This window comes from Triticum urartu, chromosome 3 (assembly GCF_003073215.2).
Source record: "Triticum urartu cultivar G1812 chromosome 3, Tu2.1, whole genome shotgun sequence".
NCBI classification, from domain to species: Eukaryota; Viridiplantae; Streptophyta; class Magnoliopsida; order Poales; family Poaceae; genus Triticum; species Triticum urartu.
Window position 1 is genome coordinate 433,260,953 of NC_053024.1, and position 24,077 is coordinate 433,285,029.

General features: G+C 41.8%; 1 long non-coding RNA gene across 1 annotated transcript; it reads right to left on the bottom strand.

Annotated features, from left to right (window-relative positions):
* Window positions 1-7,207: 7,207 nt before the first annotated feature.
* Window positions 7,208-8,935, bottom strand: LOC125548439. Its single transcript, XR_007301089.1, has 5 exons — window positions 8,733-8,935; window positions 8,491-8,641; window positions 7,855-8,391; window positions 7,661-7,755; window positions 7,208-7,359 (listed from the first exon to the last, which is right to left on the bottom strand). It is a non-coding gene; the product is annotated as an uncharacterized LOC125548439 (long non-coding RNA).
* Between the last annotated feature and the right edge of the window lie 15,142 nt (window positions 8,936-24,077).

Genomic DNA, 24,077 nt, shown 5'->3' on the forward strand with positions numbered 1-24,077 from the left:
TGTATGAAAGCTCAACAAAAGAAACTAGTGGGTGTGGATCCAACTTGCTTGCTCACAAAGACCTAGGGCAATTTGAGGAAGCCCATCATTGGAATATACAAGCCAAGTTCTATAACGTAAAATTCCCACTAGTATATGAAAGTGACAACATATGAGACTCTCTATATGAAGAACATGGTGCTACTTTGAAGCACAATATATGAGACTTGCTATATCATGGTGCTACTTTGAAGCACAAGTGTGGAAAAAAGGATAGTAGCATTGCCCCTTGTTTATTTATTTATATTTTTTGGGCCTTCTTTTTTTCTTTGGCCTTTCTCTTTTTTTGGGACAATGCTCTATTGAATGATGATCATCACACTTCTATTTATTTACAACTCAATGATTACAACTCGATACTAAAACAAAGTATGACTCTATATGAATGCCTCCGGCGGTGTACCGGGATATGCAATGAATCAAGAGTGACAAGTATGAAAGAATTATGAACGGTGGCTTTGCCACAAATACTATGTCAACTACATGATCATGCTAAGCAATATGACAATGATGGATGTGTCATGATGAACTAGATGGTGGAAAGTTGCATGGCAATATATCTTGGAATGGCTATGGAAATGCCATAATAGGTAGGTATGGTGGCTGTTTTGAGGAAGGTATATGGTAGGTGTATGATACCGGCGAAAGGTGCGCGGTATTAGAGAGGCTAGCAAGGGTGGAAGGGTGAGAGTGCGTATAATCCATGGACTCAACATTAGTCATAAATAACTCATATACTTATTGCAAAAATTTAGAAGTTATCAAAGCAAAGTATTACGCGCATGCTCCTAGGGGGGTAGATTGGTAGGAAAAGACCATCGCTCATCCCCGACCGCCACTCATAAGGAAGACAAGCAATAAATAAATCATGCTCCGACTTCATCACATAACGGTTCACCATACGTGCATGCTACGGGAATCACAAACTTCAACACAAGTATTCTTTAAATTCACAACTACTCAACTAGCATGACTTTTATATTATCACCTCCATATCTCAAAACAATTATCATGCTTCAATCTTTTCTTAGTATTCAACACACTCAAAAGAAAGTTTCACAAATCTTGAATACCAAGCATATTATTATTAGGCAAATTACCATGCTATTAAGAGACTCTCAAATTAATTTAAGTGAAGCATGAGAGATCAGTAGTTTCTTTAAAATGAATCCACCACCGTGCTCTAAAATATCTAAGTGAAGCACATAGAGAAAAATTATCTAGCTCAAAATATATAAGTGAAGCACATAGAGCAAAACTATCTAGCTCAAAAAATATAAGTGAAGCACATAGAGCAAAATTATCTAGCTCAAAAGATATAAGTGAAGCACATAGAGTATTCTATCAAATTTTAATTCATGTATGGCTCTCTCAAAAGGTGTGTACAGCAAGGATGATTGTGGCATACTAACAAACAAATACACAAATAATACAAGACGCTCCAAGCAAAACACATATCATGTTGGTGAATAAAAATATAGCTCCAAGTAAATTACCGATGGAAGTGGACGAAAGAGGGGATGCCTTCCGGGGCATACCCAAGCTTTGAATTTTTGGTGTCCTTGGATTATCTTGGGGGTGCCATGGGCATATCCAAGCTTAGGCTCTTGCCACTCCTTGTTCCATGATCCATCAAAAGAATTCACCCAAAACTTGAAAACTTCACAACACAAAACTCAAAATAGAAAACTCGTGAGCTCCGTTAGCTAAAGAAAACAAAAGACCACTTCAAGGTACTTTAAGGTGTTAAACCTACTGTATTCCAACTTATCTATGGATTATAAACTATTTTACTAGCCATAGATTCATTAAAATAAGCAAACAACACATGAAAAACAGAATCTGTCAAAAACAGAACAGTCTGTAGTAATCTGTAGCTAGCGCAAAATCTGGAACCCCAAAAATTCTAAAATAAATTGCTGGACGTGAGGAATTTATCTATTAATCATATGCAAAAATAATTAACTAAATATCACTCTTCAAATAAAAATTATAGCAGTTCTCGTGAGCGCTAAAGTTTCTGTTTTTTACAGCAAGTTCAACAAGACTTTCCCCAAGTCTTCCCAACGGTTCTACTTGGCACAAACACTAATTAAACACAAAAACACAACTAAAACAGAGGCTAAATAATTTATTTATTACTAAACAGGAGAAAAAAGCAAGGAACAAAAATGAAATTGGGTTCCCTCCCAACAAGCGCTATCATTTAACGCCCCTAGCTAGGCATAACGAGCAAGAATAGATCTAGGTATTGCCATAGTAATAAGATAGATTGGTGAAACTCATTTCATATTCTCTATGTTCGGCAGCAAGTTTTCTTTGAGGCAAGCAAAAGTAATCAAAAGGATTAAATTTAACGGTACAAAAGTCCCCAGGATCAACCTTGGGAGGTGTAGGTTCCTCCTTTGGTCCTTCATAATGCACCACCAATTCATCATTATAAGCATTCTTTTGACAGAACTTTGTGAGCCTATATTCAAGAGAATATCCTAGTTCATTATTTCGAATAGCCAAATCATCATTAAGATCAGAAATTCTATCAACTAAAACATTGGTAGGAACCTTTCTTCTAAGATTTTCATTGAAAGCAACATAATCTAGAGATTGAAAACACATTATTTCTTCTTGATCAAAGAGGATAGCCTCTATGGGAGGACGGCAAGCGTCCACCCTATAATGCACAAAGATTTCTTTGGCTTCTCTTATTATGAATCTAAACTCATGAGCCAAAAAGATAGTAGCGGCACGCTTAACAGAAGAATGCTCAATATTAGAAAATTCCAGAAAAATCCTTTGTATAGAGGGATGCATGTGCATGAATTGTCTTTCAAGTTCAACTACAAGCATGGCAATAGCGTCTGCAAGACTACTAGTTCCGTGAAGGATATAACTACCCATAGAAGGTAAAGCACCAGCATAAGTAAAGAAATCTTGAATAACTCCTTTTCCAATAATATTACCACTACCAACACGGAATTTTTTTGTATGAAAGATGGTAGGTTCTTTAGCAGGAGTATCAAAATTTTCCATGATATTGTTATCGCCCAAATTGGCGATAACTTCCCCAGTTTCAGACATAACGACAAGCAGGCAAACAAACTAACACACAAGCAAATAAAGAGCAAGCGGACAAAAAGAGGCAAACAGAGAGGGAGGATAGAGAGAGAGGGCAAATAAAACGGCAAGGGTGAATTGGGGAGAGAGGAAAACGAGAGGCAAATGGAAAATAATGTAATGCGAGAGATAGGGATTGTGATGGGTACTTGGTATATTGACTTTTTGCATAGACTCCCCGGCAACGGCGCTAGAAATCTCTCTTGCTACGTCTTGAGCTTGCGTTGGTTTTCCCCGAAGAGGAAGGGATGATGCAGCAGAGTAGCGTAAGTATTTCCCTCAATTTTTGAGAACCAAGGTATCAATCCAGTAGGAGCCCATGCTCAAGTCCCTTGTACCTGCACAAAGCGATAGCTACTCGCAACCAACGCGATTAGGGGTTGTCAAACCCTTCACGGTCACTTACGAGAGTGAGATCTGATAGATAGAATATTTTTGGTATTTTTGGTATAAAGATGCAAAGTAAAAAATAAAGACAAAGTAAATAGGAAAACAATATAAAAGTGATGGAGATTGATATGATGAGAATAGACCCGGGGGCCATAGGTTTCACTAGTGGCTTCTCTCAAGAGCATAAGTATTCTATGGTGGGTGAACAAATTACTGTCGAGCAATTGATAGAATTGTGCATAATTATGAGAATATCTAGGCATGATCATGTATATAGGCATCACGTCCGTGACAAGTAGATCGAAATGATTCTGTATCTACTACTATTACTCCACTCATCGACCGCTATCCAACATGCATCTAGAGTATTAAGTTAAAAACTAAGTAACGCCTTAAGCAAGATGACATGATGTAGAGAGAGAAATTCATGCAATATGAAATAAAACCCATCTTGTTATCCTTGATGGCAACGATACAATACGTGCCTTGCTGCCCCTTCTGTCACTGGGTAAGGACACCGCAAGATCAAACCCAAAGCTAAGCACTTCTCCCATGGCAAGAACTACCAATCTAGTTAGCCAAACCAAACCGATAATTCGAAGAGACATGCAAAGATAACCAATCATGCATAAAAGAATTCAGAGAAGATTCAAATATTATTCATAGATAGACTTGATCATAAACCCACAATTCATCGGTCTCAACAAACACACCGCAAAAAGAAGATTACATCGAATAGATCTCCACAAGAGAGGGGGAGAACTTTGTATTGAGATCCAAAGAGAGAGAAGAAGCCATCTAGCTACTATGGAACCGAAGGTCTGAGCTAAACTACTCACACTTCATCGGAGGAGCTAGGATGATGTAGAAGCCCTCCGTGATGACGGCCCTCTTCTGGCGGAGCTCCAGAACAGGCCCCAAGATGGGATCTCGTGGATACAGAAAGTTGTGGCGGTGGAATTAGGTTTTTGGCTCCTGTTCTGATCGTTTGGGGGTACATGTGTATATATAGGAGGAAGGAGTACGTCGGTGGAGCACCGAGGGGCCCACGAGGCAGGGGCGCGCCCTAGGGGGGCGCCCCCACCCTCGTGACCACCTCTTTGATCCCTTGCAGTAGGGTCCAAGTCTCCTAGATCACGTTCGGTAAGAAAATCACATTTCCGAAGATTTTATTCTGTTTCGACTCCGTTTGATATTCTGTTTATCCGAAACACTGAAATAGGCAAAAAACAGCAATTCTGGGCTGGGCCTCCGGTTAATAGGTTAGTCCCAAAGATAATATAAAAGTGAAAAATAAAGCCCAATATAGTTCAAAAGAGTAGATAATATAGCATGGAGCAATCAAAAATTATAGATACGTTGGAGATGTATCACGCGACAAGACTTGCTCCGAGTGTAATCATCGGCATTCTTAGATACCTAAACAAACAGTCAAAAAAGAATAGGCTATGAGCAATCAAAAAAGAGGAATTATACAGCCTCAAAAATATATACACATGAAATAATATTATTCATTTGACAATTAGTCCCAAACAGAGATATGACCCAACCGCTTCTCTAGGAGTGCCCATATGATCTGAGTTTAAATTTCAACTATATTTTTCCAGCCCATATAGCACACAATATTTATGTATGCGTCTCAGAAAGGAAAGAAGCTTAAATCCCAGTCCCAATATAGCCAAAACTACATCGAGATACATTTCGTTAACGAATCACAGAAGTGTAAGCCTAAGATTAAATTATAAAGACTATACCCCTCCTTCCCCACCAAAATGTGGCCACATTCAGGCTTTGTCATCCCTTAACTAAATTTCAGACCATTTGAAGATCACAACCAAATTTACTTTCTTAGAAACACCACCATGTAAAACACAGTAAGCATTCTAATACAAAAACGTGCTCTTACATTGATATGCCCAGGATTAGATCTCCTTAAACCTTACTTTACAATGATACATCTCTGGACGGGCAATCCTACTAAACATAATCATCATGTTTTTGGAAAAGATAAAGGATTATAGCTAACTAATGCATGATGTTTATTAAACAATTAGCACCCGAATGCAAACCTAAGGGCCTCTGCATAGCGTGATAAGGAATAAGGATATTAAATGTTCAATCTGATTCTTTTGCTATAAAAAATGCCTCAAAGTAATACTATAAGAACGGAAAAATAGGAAGAGACAGGGTACCATGCTCTCACCCCTTCCATCTATGGGTTTTCCCTAATACTGATCAAACCATCTTTAAATATCAGTGATGAACGCCAATTTTTGTTCAACACGCCAAGAGGAACCCAACAAATACACCTTCAAGCAATAAAAGATGGGTTAAAACTTCACCCATCTAAGCAGGTATCCAACCAAAATCAGAAAAAAGATATAGGATGGTATAATTCCTTCAGGATATCGGTGAACCAGATTAGAGCAGATTGAGAGGAGTATCAATACCTCATAACTCCTTTGGGCCTATTCATATGCGAATAAGGTTTCCAACTGACCATGCCTTGTTATATTATATTATATTGCAATAGAAGTATAATATAGATTTAGGAAATTGAAAATAAAGTAATACCATTCATTTCAATAGAAAATAAATGGTTGGTGAACAAATATACATGTCTAAAACGTCTGTATGATATAGATATTAGAGTTTATGTTAAATGGAAATTAGTTTCAGGTTTTTATTTTGTTAGAAAAATGCCTAGGAAAAATGATTATGCGTGTCTTAAAAAATGGTCCTATGCATAGAAGATACTGCCTGCCATGGATATAGCATGCAGTCTTATGCGCTTGAGTTACTAAACTCTGAGTCTCTAGATAATCTGAACCTATGCTTAATTATAAAATTTATGCATTAATATCATGTGAGCACATTCTGTCCTGTGTAGTTATTCTATACAGATCAGATTGATAGATATACTCAAGCTTTCTAGTTAACCCTCCCAACTATTACATTTTCCATGAACAGGAAAAGGTAAACGTGAAGGTTAGTCGTAGGATATAATGTGATGCATATAAAGCATAGAACATAAATCATCAAATGGACATTTAATTAACAGGAGAGTAACAATCGATTTTAACAGCCTATATACTACAACATTTGATGTCTAGCTATCTTCCCCCCTAGTGTTTTGTCTATCACTCTTTATCCCCCGCTTAATTTCTCTCACTTCACCAGCATACACACATATGTTGTTTGGGTAGAAACAAAGTAGGCAATCACAGGCATATGTAGATGGAGATGGCAGAGAATTAGAATCAGGACAGAGAGAAGGATACCTTTGGTGGCACACGTCACAAACAGGAGGTTGCAGCAAATCCTGCTCAAGTTGAAAGCAAGTTGATGACCTAGCAAAAGAAAAGGACAGCCAGCCAATGGCAAGGAAATCTTAGGTGCAGATCCGCATATACTTGCAAGTGCACCAACAAGAAAAGTATCTCTTTTCTGGTCCTCTATCCGTGCTATTTAAAAAGAAGATCTGCACTGACAGAAAGAGGCCAAGGAGCACCAAAATGAGAACAATAACCAAAGTAAACATCTAAAAAATAAGGACAGGGCATCTTGAACATTACCTATGTACTCATTCAGAAAACCAAAAGCACCTCAACTAACCATTGAAAACGGTGCCCTGAAATAGGATCCCATACATGAGGCTATAGGCATAAATAAAACCAAGGCAAAATCAAAAGAAATAAAAATATGTGCAATACATAAGCATTGCCTGTGTTGCTGTAGAAATGAAACAACCTAATAACAGTGGCGTACAGTCGCGCTGCCGACACACCACAAGATAAGCCTTGTGAATAAACCCCCCTATTGTAAGAAAGAAAAGATGGTTCAAATAAGCAAGCACAATATTAATTTAAGTGAACTCTGTGTTCCCATGGTACATTCATAAGCTTTGTCCAGCTCTGTACATGCTATAAATTTTTAGTTCATCTTTATCCTACAACATCCATATATTATACAAAACAAATGGATAAGCGGAAAATAAATGGAAATGTACAAATTTTCATTAGCAAGATAAATCACTCCAGCCAACTCTTGCTTCAGTAATGACAACCAACCACCACATACATCCATCCATTATACATAAAGGGGAGAAGTAAATCACCTTGGATGAGAACTAATTAATTATCAAGCTGCTGTAGCTGCCAAACATGCCACAACTAAATACATGGATTCTTCCAATGTAGCTCGCATAGGCACCTGAGTACACAAAAATAGATAGAATAGTGCATCAATTAAAAGGAGCCAAAACAAGCAAAGTATATCACGAACAAAAACAAATGAGGAAAGGGTTCATACAGAGAGGGGAAAGAGGCAGTGGAAGGCGAGAATACCAGCAGGCTCCACAACAACTATACATACCACGACACCATGTCGAGCATATGTAGTTCTTGATAGACAAAACCTTTACCAAAATAAGATAAACCTCAGTGTACTGACAACACTAAAATTTTGGATATTAGCTGCCAACCATGATTATGTGATATCTGCCCAGGTAAAAAAGTATGTAAGATATAACAAAAAGGGAGGCACACATGAATCATTTCTTCTGTTGGAGGCAAAAAATCTAAGGCCTTATATCTCTATTCCAAATTCTTTCTCTCTTTATCAGAATATAACTAAGAACCACTGCACAAATATGCATTCAGTATGGAACATAGGTCGCTGGAATATAAACAAACAAAATAGTTGGCATACATAGAAACTAATCTAAACATGGCTAAAACAAACAAATATCATAATGCAGAAAAAACTTGACTTTGAGAGAGAGAGAGAGAGAGTACACCTTCATCAAACTCTTCCTGATGATACTTCCTATCCTCTTCTTTCTCAGATCTGCACATCATGTTTACAAAAATAAAGAAATCGAAATCAGATTACCAGAGAATTGGGGGGATCAAGAGGTAGGGGGTGGGTGGTGTGAGGACTTGCAACCTGGATTGGGGACAGGGGACGACGACCGGTGAGCAACGACCATCAGTCATGGCCGGCGACACTTCTCCACTCCACGACAACGCGAGCGATGCCTAGAGCTCCGGCATCGCGGTCCTACCTCCACCTCTGTTCTTCTCACCCTCCCATGCTCCTGCACACCCATCATTAAAACCAAACACTGAAACCCTAACTGCGAAATATAAATTAATTTAAGGAGATAGGAATTAGGAGAAGGAGCTTACACAGGGGAGGAGTTCAAACCCCTTCTTTCTTGTAGAGATCGAGCCGCCACTTACTGCGAGGTCGGCCCTCTCCCGTCCACCGCCACACCTCCCTCTCGTCTTTCTCTCAGATCAAGGCGCCACCGACCGCGAGGTCGACCCTCTCCCGTCCGCCGCCACACCTCCCTCTCCTCTTTCTATCTCCTGCACCGGTCGTCGGGGGAGAGAAGGGAATGAGCAGCTCGAGATGGAGCGACTCCGGTCACCTCCGGGTGTGGCGGCTCTAGCAAGATGGGAAGAGCGGAGGGAGGCGGCAGCTGCGCTGGGAGTAGAGAGCGCCGAGTGGGGAAGGAGGGACGCGGGGGAGCGCTCTGACCCGGCCGCCCTCCATGGGGTCGCCATCGAGGTGCGCGGATGGAGGAGGAGGTGAGGACGCGGCTAGGGTTGGTGGGGAAGACGCAGTCTCGCTCCTTCCAGACGCAGTCTCGCTCCTGCAGACGCAGTCTGCACGGTCTCGCTCCTGCCCGCGCTGCCTGCCTTTTTGGCCCGCTGAAAAGACTAAAATGCCCTTGGCCCACTGAAAAGACTAAAATGCCCTCGGCGGGGTGCATAATTTACAAGCAGTGGCACATCGATTATGGGGTGACATGGATGGCGCGGTCCTGCCTAGCAGTCTAGGAGGGTTTATATGTTCAATACTCTATGTGCTTCACTTATATCTTTTGAGCTAGGCAATTTTGCTCTAGTGCTTCACTTATATCTTTTTATAGCACGACGGTGGCTTTATTTTATAGAAATTGATGAAGTCTCGTGCTTCACTTATATTATTTTGAGAGTCTCTAAACAGCATGGTAATTTTCTTTGGTTATAAAATTAGTCCTAGTATGATAGGCATCCAAGATGGATATAATAAAAACTTTCATATAAAGTGCATTGAGTACTATGAGAAGTTTGATTCCTTATGGTTGTTTTGAGAAATGAAGATCGTGATATTAGAGTCATGCTAGTCAGCAGTTGTGAATTTGAGAAATACTTGTGTTAAGGTTTGTGAGTCCCGTAGCATGCACGTATGGTGAACTGTTATGTAACGAAGTTGGAGCATGAGATATTTTTTGATTGTCTTCCTTATGAGTGGCGGCCGGGGACGAGTGATGGTCTTTTCCTACCAATCTATCCCCCTAGGAGCATGCACGTAGTACTTTGTTTCGATGACTAATAGATTTTTGCAATAAGTATGTGAGTTCTTTATGACTAATGTTGAGTCCATGGATTATACGCACTCTCACCCTTCCACCTCTGCTAGCCTCTCTAGTACCGCGCAATTTTTGGTACCATAAAACCACCATATACCTTCCTCAAGACAGCCACCATACCTACCTATTATGGCATTTCCATAGCCATTCCGAGATATATTGCCATGCAACTTTCCACCGTTCTGTTTATTATGACACACACTATCATTGTCATATTGCTTTGTATGATCATGTAGTTGACATCGTATTTGTGGCAAATCCATTATTCATCATTTTTATACATGTCGCTCTTGATTCATTGCACATCCCGGTACGCCGCCGGAGGCATTCACATAGAGTCATATTTTGTTCTAAGTATCAAGTTGTAATTCTTGAGTTGTAAGTAAATAAAAGTGTGACGATCTTCATTATTAGAGCATTGTCCCATGTGAGGAAATAAAAAAAAGGGAGAGAAAAGGCCAAATAAATAAAAGTAGGCCCGAAAAAATAAAAAAATGAGAGAAAAAGAGAGAAGGGACAATGTTACTATCCTTTTGCCACACTTGTGCTTCAAAGTAGCACCATGATCTTCATGATTGAGAGTCTCCTATATTGTCACTTTCATATACTAGTGGGAATTTTTCATTATAGAACTTGGCTTGTATATACCAATGATGGGCTTCCTCAAATTGCCCTAGGGAGTTGGCTCATGTATTGTGTGAAAGTTGAAAAGTTTGAGAACATCGAAAGTATGAAACAATTGCTTGGCTTGTCATCGGTGTTGTGCATCATTTAAATATTTTGTGTGATGAAGATGGAGCATAGCCAGACAATATGATATTGTAGGGATAAGCTTTCTTTGGCCATGTTATTTTGAGAAGACATAATTGCCTTGTTAGTATGCTTGAAGTATTATTGTTCTTATGTCAATATTAAAATTTTGTTTTGAATCATACGGATCTGAAAATTCATGCCACAATAAATAAATTACATGGATAAGTATGTTAGGTAGCATTCCACATAAAAAATTCTGTTTTTATCATTTACCTACTCGAGGACGAGCAGAAATTAAGCTTGGGGATGCTTGATATGTCTCCAACGTATCTATAATTTTTGATTGTTCCATGCTATTATATTATCCATTTGGGATGTTTAATATGCATCAATATGCTATTTTATATGATTTTTGGGACTACCTATTAACCTAGAGCCCAGTGAAAATTTCTATTTTTTTCCTTGTTTTAGAGTTTCGCAGAAAAGGAATACCAAACGGAGTCCAAATGGAATGAAACTTTCGCGATGATTTTTCTTGGACCAGAAGACATCCAGAGGAGTTGGAGTGCATGTCATGGAAGCCACAAGGCAGCTACAAGGATGGAGGGCGCGCCCAGGGGGTAGGGTGTGCCCCCACCCTTATGGGCCCCTCGTGACTCCACCCACCTATTTCTTCTGCCTATATATTCTCATATATTCCAAAACCAACCAGGAGAGCAACGAAAACACTTTTCCACCACAACAACCTTCTGTTCCCGTGAGTTCCCATCTTGTGGCCTTTTCCGGCATCCTGCCGGAGGGGGATTCGATCATGGAGGGCTTATACATCAACTCTATTGCCCTTCCGATGAAGCGTGAGTACTTTACCTCAGACCTGTGGGTCCATAGCTAGTAGCTAGATGGCTTCTTCTCTCTCTTTGATCCTCAATACCATGTTCTCCTCGATGTTCTTGGAGATCTATCCGATGTAATCTTCTTTTGCGGGTGTGTTTGTCGAGATCAGATGAATTCCGGATTTATGATTAGCTTATCTATGAATATTATATGAATCTGCTCTGAATTCTTATACGTCTGATTTGATATCTTTGCAAGTCTCTTCGAACTATCGATTTGGTTTGGCCAACTAGATTGGTTTTTCTTGCAATGGGATAAGTGCTTAGCTTTGGGTTCAATCTTACAGTGTCATTTCCCAGTGACAGTAGGGACATCAAGGCACATATTGTATTGCTGCCATCGAGGATAAAAATATGGGGTTTACATAATATTTCTTGAGTTTATTCCTCTACATCATGTCATCTTACTTAATGCGTTACTCTGTTCTTCATGAACTTAATACTCTAGATGCAGGCAGGAGTCGGTCAATGTGTGAAGTAATAGTAGTAGATGTAGGCAGGAGTCGGTCTACTTGACACGGATGTGATGCCTATATTCATGATCATTTGTAGATATCGTTATAACTTTGTGCTTTTCTATCAATTGCTCGACAGTAATTTGTTCACCCACCGTAATATTTTCTATCTTGAGAGAAGCCTCTAGTGAAACCTATGGCCCCCGGGTCTATTTTCCATCATATAATCTTCTATTTTCCATCATATAATATTCTATTTTCCATCATATAAGTTTCCAATCTACTATTTTGCAATCTTTTAAGATCTATAAACCAAAAATATTTTACTTTATTGTTTATCTATCTCCATCAGATCTCACGTTTGCAATTAATCGTGAAGGGTTTGACAACCTCTTTATCGCGTGGGGTGCAAGTTGTTGATTGTTTGTGCAAGTATTTGGTTACTTGCGCGTTGTCTCCTACAGGATTGATACCTTGTGAGGGAGTCCTGGATTAGGGGGTCTCCGGACAGCCGGACTATATCCTATGGCCGGACTGTTGGACTATGAAGATACAAGATTGAAGACTTCGTCCCGTGTCCGGATGGGACTCTACTTGGCGCGGAAGGCAAGCTAGGCGATACAGATATGTATATCTCCTCCTTTGTAACCGAGCTTGTGTAACCCTAGCCCCCTCCGGTGTCTATATAAACCGGAGGGTTTTAGTCTGTAGGACAACATATAATCATACCATAGGCTAGATTCTAGGGTTTAGCCTCTCCGATCTCGTGGTAGATCAACTCTTGTACTACTCATATTATCAAGAATAATCAAGCAGGACGTAGGGTTTTACCTCCATCAAGAGGGCCCGAACCTGGGTAAAACATCGTGTCCCATGCCTCCTGTTACCATCCACGTTAGACGCACAGTTCGGGACCCCCTACCCGAGATCCGCCGGTTTTGACACCGACATTGGTGCTTTCATTGAGAGTTCCTCTGTGTCGTCGCCGTTACGCTTGATGGCTCCTTCGATCATCGATAGCGATGCAGTCCAGGGTGAGACTTTTCTACCCGGGCAGATCTTTGTGTTCGGAGGCTTTGCACTGCGGGCCAACTTGCTTGGCCATCTGGAGCAGATCGAGAGTTATGCCCCTGGCCACCATGTCAGGTTTGGAAGCTTAAACTACACGGCCGATATCCGCGAAGACTTGATCTTCAACGAATTCGAGCCCCTGCCTTGTGCGCCACACGGTCACGATGAGTATGATTTAGCTCTACCATCAGACAGTGTTCAGGAGATCGCACCGGCAACCGCTCCGACCCTCAATTTGGATCCAGCTGCGCCATCCATGGACGGGTGGATAGACCCCGCCACGGAGGCCACACTCTCATGGGCGATCGAGCCGAGTATCGATCTTACCCTTCACGAGAGCCGTGACGCCGAACTACCGGATTCCTCCCCGGCCACAGACTCCCAACCGCCTGCGCCCCGTGCCTATCGAATCCGATTGGGCGCCGATCATGGAGTTTACCTCCGCGGATATCTTTCAGCACTCGCCCTTCGGCGACATACTGAACTCATTAAGGTCTCTCTCCTTGTCAGGAGAGTCCTGGCCAAACGATGTTCGACAGGATTGGGATGCGGATGACGAAGAAATTCGCCGCCCACCCACCACCCACTTAGTAGCCACTGTCGACGACTTAACCGACATGCTCGACCTTGACTCCGAAGACATCGACGGTATGGATGACGATGCAAGAGACGAGCAGGAACCACTGCCCATAGGGCACTGGACGCCCACTTCATCATATGATGTACACATGGTGGACACACCCAAAGAAAGCGACGACGAGGAACAGAAGTGCGCAACGAAGGGTTGTTCCCTCGAGAAGCAGTCAAAGCGGCGGCGTAAGCGCCGCTCCAAATCCCGCCTCGGCAGAAACAGCGGTCATATAGACCCAGCGATAGAGCAGGGTGAACCATCACCCGACTAGGGCAACACGGAGAATCAAACCGAACAACCCGACTCCATCGAAGATAACAGTCCGGACGACATCACACCGGACAGGCGCCCGGAGCAACAGAATGCCCATCAAAGGCTTGTTGCCACTGCGAGGAGTCTAAAAAAGCAGAAGCAAAGGCTTAGGGCTGCGCAAGACACACTCAGAATCAGATGGAGTGAAGTACTCTACACTGCAGTGAAGTACGGCGGTAATCGCCACACCAAGAGCTACCCGAAGCAAAAGTTGCTACCCGAATTCCACGAGGAGGCCTTAGATCCCCCGCAATTAGAAAACAAAATGGCCATCTAGTCGGATAGATGACCTCGTGGCCAATATAGAGCGGCAAACGACGCCGCACATAAGCCAGTACGCGATCCACGCGAGGGCTCGCATCAAAAGGACGACGTAACTAGATCCATATACGGGCCACACAAGCGCTCTCCAGTATGCAATACTGAAGGAAATATGCCCTAGAGGCAATAATAAAGTTATTATTTATTTCCTTATATCATGATAAATGTTTATTATTCATGCTAGAATTGTATTAACCGGAAACATAATACATGTGTGAATACATAGACAAACAGAGTGTCACTAGTATGCCTCTACTTGACTAGCTCGTTAATCAAAGATGGTTATGTTTCCTAACCATGAACAAGGAGTTGTTATTTGATTAACAGGATCACATCATTAGGTGAATGATCTGATTGACATGACCCATTCCATTAGCTTAGCACCCGGTCGTTTAGTATGTTGCTATTGCTTTCTTCATGACTTATACATGTTCCTATGACTATGAGATTATGCAACTCCCGTTTGCCGGAGGAACACTTTGTGTGCTACCAAATGTCACAACGTAAATGGGTGATCATAAAGGTGCTCTACAGGTGTCTCCAAAGGTACATGTTGGGTTGGCGTATTTCGAGATTAGGATTTGTCACTCCGATTGTCGGAGAGGTATCTCTGGGCCCTCTCGGTAATGCACATCACATAAGCCTTGCAAGCATTGCAACTAATGAGTTAGTTGCGAGATGATGTATTACGGAATGAGAAAAGAGACTTGCCGGTAATGAGATTGAACTAGGTATTGAGATACCGACGATCGAATCTCGGGTAAGTAACATACCGATGACAAAGGGAACAACGTATGTTGTTATGCGGTCTGACCGATAAAGATCTTCGTAGAATATGTAGGAGCCAATATGAGCATCCAGGTTCCGCTATTGGTTATTGACCGGAGACGTGTCTCGGTCATGTCTACATTGTTCTCGAACCCGTAGGGTCCGCATGCTTAAGGTTTCGATGACAGTTATATTATGAGTTTATGAGTTTTGATGTACCGAAGTTAGTTTGGAGTCCCGGATGTGATCACGGACATGACGAGGAGTCTCGAAATGGTCGAGACATAAAGATTGATATATTGGACGGCTATATTCGGACACCAGAAGTGTTCCGGGTGATTTCGGAGAAAACCGGAGAGCCAGAGGGTTACGGGAACCCCCCCGAGGAGAAGTAATGGGCCATATGGGCCTTAGTGGAGAGAGAGAGAGGGGCAGCCAAAGGTGGGCCACACGCCTCCTCCCCCCTGCTCCGAATTGGACTAGGAGAGGGGGGGCGGCGCCCCCCTTTCCCTCTCCCTCCCCAGTTCTTTGCCCCTCCTAGTAGGAGTCCTACTCCTACTAGGAGGAGGACTCCTCCTTGGCGCGCCATAGAGGGCCGGCCGGCCTCCTCCCCTTGATCCTTTATATACAGGGGCAGAGGGCACCCCTTGACACACAAGTTGATCCACGTGATCATATTCTTAGCCGTGTGCGGTGCCCCCTTCCACCATAGTCTTCGATAATATTGTAGCGGTGCTTAGGCGAAGCCCTGCGACGATAGTACATCAAGATTGTCACCACACCATCGTGCTGATGGAACTCTTCCCCGACACTTTGCTGGATCGGAGTCCGGGGATCGTCATCGAGCTGAACGTGTGCTAGAACTCGGAGGTGCCATAGTTTCGGTGCTTGATCGGTCGGGCCGTGGAGACGTACGACTACATCAACCAAGTTAACGCTTCCGTTGTCGATCTACAAGGGTACGTAGATCACACTCTCCCCCTCTCGTTGCTATGCATCACCATGATCTTGCGTGTGCGTAGGAAATTTTTTGAAATTACTACGTTCCCCAATAGTGGCATCCGAGCCTAGGTTTTATATGTTGATGTTATATGCACGAGTAGAACACAAGTGAGTTGTGGGCGATATAAGTCATACTGCTTAAGCCCGTATGTGGTTTTGACAAACTATCGTTGTGGTTTTGATGCGTAGGTAAGATTGGTTCTTGCTTAAGCCCGTAGCAGCCACGTAAAACATGCAACAACAAAGTAGAGGACGTCTAACTTGTTTTTGCAGGGCATGTTGTGATGTGATATGGTCAAGACATGATGCTAAATTTTATTGTATGAGATGATCATGTTTTGTAACCGAGTTATCGGCAACTGGCAGGAGCCATATGGTTGTCGCTTTATTGTATGCAATGCAATCGCGCTGTAATGCTTTACTTTATCACTAAGAGGTAGCGATAGTCGTGGAAGCATAAGATTGGCGAGACGACAACGATGCTACGATGGAGATCAAGGTGTCGCGCCGGTGACGATGGTGATCACGACGGTGCTTCGAGGATGGAGATCACAAGCACAAGATGATGATGGCCATATCATATCACTTATATTGATTGCATGTGATGTTTATCTTTTATGCATCTTATCTTGCTTTGATTGACGGTAGCATTATAAGATGATCTCTCACTAATTATGAAGAAGTGTTCTCCCTGAGTATGCACCGTTGCGAAAGTTCTTCGTGCTGAGACACCACGTGATGATCGGGTGTGATAGGCTCTACGTTCAAATACAACGGGTGCAAAACAGTTGCACACGTGGAATACTCAGGTTATACTTGACGAGCCAAGCATATACAGATATGGCCTCGGAACACGGAGACCGAAAGGTCGAGCGTGAATCATATAGTAGATATGATCAACATAGCGATGTTCACCAATGAAACTACTCCATCTCACGTGATGATCGGAGATGGTTTAGTTGATTTGGATCATGTAATCACTTAGAGGATTGGAGGGATGTCTATCTAAGTGGGAGTTCTTAAGTAATATGATTAAATTGAACTTAAATTTATCATGAACTTAGTCCTGGTAGTATTTTGCAAATTACGTTATAGATCAATAGCTCGCGTTGTTGCTTCCCTGTGTTTATTTTGATATGTTCCTAGAGAAAATTGTGTTGAAAGATGTTAGTAGCAATGATGCGGATTGGATCCGTGATCTGAGGTTTATCCTCATTGCTGCACAGAAGAATTATGTCCTTGATGCACCGCTAGGTGACAGACCTATTGCAGGAGCAGATGCAGACGTTATGAACGTTTGGCTAGCTCAATATGATGACTACTTGATAGTTTAGTGCACCATACTTAAATGGCTTAGAATCGGGACTTCAAAGACGTTTTGAACGTCATGGACCATATGAGATGTTCCAGGAGTTGAAGTTAATATTTCAAGCAAATACCCGAGTTGAGAGATATGAAGTCTCCAACAAGTTCTATAGCTAAAAGATGGAGGAGAATCGCTCAACTAGTGAGCATGTGCTCAGATTATCTAGGTACTACAATCGCTTGAATCAAGTGGGAGTTAATCTTCCAGATAAGATAGTGATTGACAGAATTCTCTAGTCACCATCACCAAGTTAGTAGAACTTCATGATGAACTATAATATGCAAGGGATAACGGAAACAACTCCCAAGCTCTTCGTGATGCTGAAATCAACGAAGGTAGAAATCAAGAAAAACATCAAGTGTTGATGGTTGACAAGACCACTAGTTTCAAGAAAAGGGCAAAGGGAAGAAGGGGAACTTCAAGAAGAACAGCAAGCAAGTTGCTGCTCAAGTGAAGAAGCCCAAGTCTGATCCTAAGCCTGAGACTAAGTGCTTCTACTGCAAAGGGACTGGTCACTGGAAGCAGAACTACCCCAAGTGATTGGCGGATAAGAAGGATGGCAAAGTGAACATAAGTATATTTGATATACATGTTATTGATGTGTACTTTACTAGTGTTTATAGCAACCCCTCAGTAATAGATACTAGTTCAGTTGCTAAGATTAGTAACTCAAAACGGGAGTTGCAGAATAAACAGAGACTAGTTAAGGGTGAAGTGACGATGTGTGTTGGAAGTGGTTCCAAGATTGATATGATCATCATCGCACACTCCCTATACTTTTGGGATTAGTGTTGAACCTAAATAAGTGTTATTTGGTGTTTGCGTTGAGCATGAATATGATTTGATCATGTTTATTGTAATACGGTTATTCATTTAAGTAAGAGAATAAATTGTTGTTCTGTTTACATGAATAAAACCTTATATGGTTACACACCCAATGAAAATAGTTCGTTGGATCTCGATCGTAGTAATACACATAATCATAATATTGAAACCAAAAGATGCAAATTTAATAATGATAGTGCAACTTATTTGTGGCACTGCTGTTTAGGTCATATTGGTGTAAAGCGCATGAAGAAACTCCATGTTGATGGGCTTTTGGAATCACTTGATTATGAATCAGTTGATGCTTGCGAACCATGCCTCATGGGCAAGATGACTAAGACTCCGTTCTTCGGAACAATGGAGCGAGCAACAAATTTGTTGGAAATCATACATACTAATGTATGTGGTCCGATGAATATTGAGACTCGTGACAGGTATCATTATTTTCTGATCTTCACAGATGATTTGAGCAAATATGAGTATATCTACTTGATGAAACATAAGTCTGAAACATTTGAAAAGTTCAAAGAATTTCAGAGTGAATTCATCGTAACAAGAAAATAAAGTTTCTACGATCTGATCATGGAGAAGAGTATTTGAGTTATGAGTTTGGTCTTCAGTTAAAACAATGTGAAATAGTTTCACTACTCATGCCACCTGGAACACCACAGCATAATGGTGTGTCCGAACGTCATAACCGTACTTTATTGGATATAGTGCAAACTATGATGTTTCTTACCGATTTACCACTATAGTTTTGGGGTTATGCATTAGAGACAGCTGCATTCACGTTAAAAAAGGCACCATCTAAATCCGTTGAGACGGCACCATATGAACTGTGGTTTGGCAAGAAACCAAAGTTGTCGTGTCTTAAAGTTTGGGGTTGCGATGCTTATATGAAAGAGTTTCATCCTGATAAGCTCAAACCCAAAGCGGAGAAATATGTCTTCATAGGATACCCAAAGGAGACAGTTGGGTACACCTTCTATCACAGATCTGAAGGCAAGACATTCGTTGCTAAGAATGGATCCTTTCTAGAGAAGGAGTTTCTCTCGAAAGAACTGAGTGGGAGGAAAGTAGAACTTCATGAGGTAACTGTACCTGCTCCATAATTGGAAAGTAGTTCATCACAGAAATCTGTTCCTGTGACTTCTGCACCAATTAGTGAGGAAGCTAATGATGATGATCATGTAACTTCAGATCAAGTTACTACCGAATCTCGTAGGTAAACCAGAGTGAGATCCGCACCAGAGTGGTACGGTAATCCTGTTCTGGAAGTCATGTTACTAGACCATGACGAACTTGTGAACTATGAAGAAGCGATGGTGAGCCCAGATTCCACAAAATGGCTTGAGGCCATGAAATCTGAGATGGGATCCATGTATGAGCACAAAGTATGGACTTTGGTTGACTTGCCCAATGATCGGCAAGCCATAGAAAATAAATGGATCTTCAAGAGGAAGACGGACGCTGATAGTAGTGTTACTATCTACAAAGCTAGAATTGTCGCAAAAGGTTTTCGACAAAGTTCAAGGTGCTGACTACGATGAGATTTTCTCACTCGTATCGATGCTTAAAAGTCTGTCCAAATCATGTTAGCAATTGCCGCATTTTATGAAATCTGGCAAATGGATAACAAAACTGCAATCCTTAATGGATTTCTTAAAGAAAGAGTTGTATATGATGCAACCAGAAAGTTTTTGTCAATCCTAATGGTGCTAACAAAATAAGCAAGCTCCAGCAATCCATCTATGGACTGGTGCAAGCATCTCGGAGTTGGAATAAATGTTTTGATAGTATGATCAAAGCATATAGATTTATACAGACTTGTGGTGAAGCCTGTATTTACAAGAAAGTGAGTGGGAGCACTACAACATTTCTGATAAGTATATGTGAATGACATATTGTTGATCGGAAATAATGTAGAATTATTCTGCAAAGCATAAAGGAGTGTTTGAAAGGAGTTTTTCAAAGAAAGACCTCGGTGAAGCTGCTTACATATTGAGCATCAAGATCTATAGAGATAGATCAAGACGCTTGATAAAGTTTTTTTCAATGAGTACATACCTTGACAAGATTTTGAAGTAGTTCAAAATGGACCAGTCATAGAAAGGGTTCTTACCTGTGTTACAAGGTATGAAATTGAGTAAGACTCAAAGCCCGACCATGGCAGAAGATAGAAAGAGAATGAAAGTCATTCCCTATGCCTCAGCCATAGGTTCTATAAAGTATGCCATGCTGTGTACCAGATCTATTGTATACCCTACACTGATTTTGGCAAGGGAGTACAATAGTGATCTAGGAGTAGATCACTGGACAGCGGTCAAAATTATCCTTAGTGGAATAAGGATATGTTTCTCGATTATGGAGGTGACAAAAGGTTCATCGTAAAGAGTTACATCGATGCAAGTTTTGACACTGATCTAGATAACTTTAAGTCTCAATCTGGATACATATTGAAAGTGGGAGCAATTAGCTAGAGTAGCTCCGTGCAGAGCATTGTTGACATAGATATTTGCAAAATACATACGGATCTGAATATGGCAGACCCGTTGACTAAAATTCTCTCACAAGCAAAACATGATCACACCTTAGTACTCTTTGGGTGTTAATCACATAGCGATGTGAACTAGATTACTTAATCTAGTAAACCCTTTGGGTGTTGGTCACATGGCGATGTGAACTATGGGTGTTAATCACATGATGATGTGAACTATCGATGTTAATCACATGGTGATGTGATCTAGATTATTGACTCTAGTGCAAGTGGGAGACTGAAGGAAATATGCCCTAGAGGCAATAATAAAGTTATTTATTTATTTCCTTATATCATGATAAATGTTTATTTTTCATGCTAGAATTGTATTAACCGGAAACATAATACATGTGTGAATACATAGACAAACAGAGTGTCACTAGTATGCCTCTACTTGACTAGCTCGTTAATCAAAGATGGTTATGTTTCCTAACCATGAACAAGGAGTTGTTATTTGATTAACGGGATCACATCATTAGGTGAATGATCTGATTGACATGACCCATTCCATTAGCTTAGCACCCGGTCGTTTAGTATGTTGCTATTGCTTTCTTCATGACTTATACATGTTCCTATGACTATGAGATTATGCAACTCCCGTTTGCCGGAGGAACACTTTGTGTGCTACCAAACGTCACAACGTAAATGGGTGATTATAAAGGTGCTCTACAGGTGTCTCCAAAGGTACATGTTGGGTTGGCGTATTTCGAGATTAGGATTTGTCACTCCGATTGTCGGAGAGGTATCTCTGGGCCCTCTCGGTAATGCACATCACATAAGCCTTGCAAGCATTGCAACTAATGAGTTAGTTGCGAGATGATGTATTACGAAACGAGTAAAGAGTCTAGCCGGTAACGAGATTGAACTAGGTATTGAGATACCGACGATCGAATCTCGGGCAAGTAACATACCGATGACAAAGGGAACAACGTATGTTGTTATGCGGTCTGACCGATAAAGATCTTCGTAGAATATGTAGGAGCCAATATGAGCATCCAGGTTCCGCTATTGGTTATTGACCGGAGACGTGTCTCGGTCATGTCTACATTGTTCTCGAACCCGTAGGGTCCGCACGCTTAAGGTTTCGATGACAGTTATATTATGAGTTTGTGAGTTTTGATGTACCGAAGTTAGTTCGGAGTCCCGGATGTGATCACGGACATGACGAGGAGTATCGAAATGGTCGAGACATAAAGATTGATATATTGGACGGCTATATTCGGACACCGGAAGTGTTCCGGGTGATTTCGGAGAAAATCGGAGAGCCGGAGGGTTACCGGAACCCCCCCGGGAGAAGTAATGGGCCATATGGGCCTTAGTGGAGAGAGAGAGGGGCAGCCAAAGGTGGGCCGCGCGCCTCCTCCCCCCCTGGTCCGAATTGGACTAGGAGAGGGGGGGCGGCGCCCCCCTTTCCCTCTCCCTCCCCACTTCCTTCCCCCTCCTAGTAGGAGTCCTACTCCTACTAGGAGGAGGACTCCTCCTTGGCGCGCCATAGAGGGCCGGCCGGCCTCCTCCCCTTGATCCTTTATATACGGGGGCAGGGGGCACCCCTAGACACACAAGTTGATCCACGTGATCATATTCTTAGTCGTGTGCGGTGCCCCCTTCCACCATAGTCCTTGATAATATTGTAGCGATGCTTAGGCGAAGCCCTGCGGCGGTAGTACATAAAGATCATCACCACGCCGTCGTGCTGACGGAACTCTTCCCCGACACTTTGCTGGATCGGAGTCCGGGGATCGTCATCGAGATGAACGTGTGCTAGAACTCGGAGGTGCCGTAGTTTCGGTGCTTGATCGGTCGGGCCGTGGAGACGTATGACTACATCAACCAAACGCTTCCGTTGTCGATCTACAAGGGTGCGTAGATCACACTCTCCCCCTTTCGTTGCTATGCATCACCATGATCTTGCGTGTGCGTAGGAATTTTTTTGAAATTACTACGAAACCCAACACTAGGTATGACACCTAGATCGGATATGAACTCCTTCATCCAGACTCCTTCATTTGCTGCTTCCGAAGCAGCTATGTACTCCGCTTCACATGTAGATCCCGCTACAACGCTTTGTTTAGAACTTCACCAACTGACACCTCCACCGTTTAATGTAAACACGTATCCGGTTTGCGATTTAGAATCATCCGGATCAGTGTCAAAGCTTGCATCAACGTAACCTTTTACGATGAGCTCTTTGTCATCTCCATATATGAGAAACATATCCTTAGTCCTTTTCAGGTATTTCAGGATGTTCTTGACCGCTGTCCAGTGATCCACTCCTAGATCACTTTGCTACCTCCCTGCTAGACTTATAGCAAGGCACACATCAGGTCTGGTACACAGCATTGCATACATGATAGAGCCTATGGATGAAGCATAGGGAACATCTTTCATTTTCTCTCTATCTTCTGCAGTGGTCAGGCATTGAGTCTTACTCAACTTCACACCTTGTAACACAGGCAAGAACCCATTCTTTGCTTGATCCATTTTGAATTTCTTCAAAACTTTGTCAAGGTATGTGCTCTGTGAAAGTCCAATTAAGCGTCTTGATCTATCTCTATAGATCTTAATGCCTAATATGTAAGCAGCTTCACCGAGGTCTTTCATTGAAAAACTCTTATTCAAGTATCCCTTTATGCTATCCAGAAATTCTATATCATTTCCAATTAGTAATATGTCATCCACATATAATATCAGAAATGCTACAGAGCTCCCACTCACTTTCTTGTAAATACAGGCTTCTCCAAAAGTCTGTACAAAACCAAATGCTTTGATCACACTATCAAAACGTTTATTCCAACTCCGAGAGGCTTGCACCATTCCATAAATGGATCGCTGGAGCTTGCACACTTTGTTAGCTCCCTTTGGATCGACAAAACCTTCTGGTTGCATCATATACAACTCTTCTTCCAGAAATCCATTCAGGAATGCAGTTTTGACATCCATCTGCCAAATTTCATAATCATAAAATGCGGCAATTGCTAACATGATTCGGAAAGACTTAAGCATCGCTACGGGTGAGAAGGTCTCATCATAGTCAATCCCTTGAACTTGCCGAAAACCTTTTGCGACAAGTCGAGCTTTGTAGACAGTAATATTACCGTCAGCGTCAGTCTTCTTCTTGAAGATCCATTTATTCTCAATTGCTTGCCGATCATCGGGCAAGTCAACCAAAGTCCATACTTT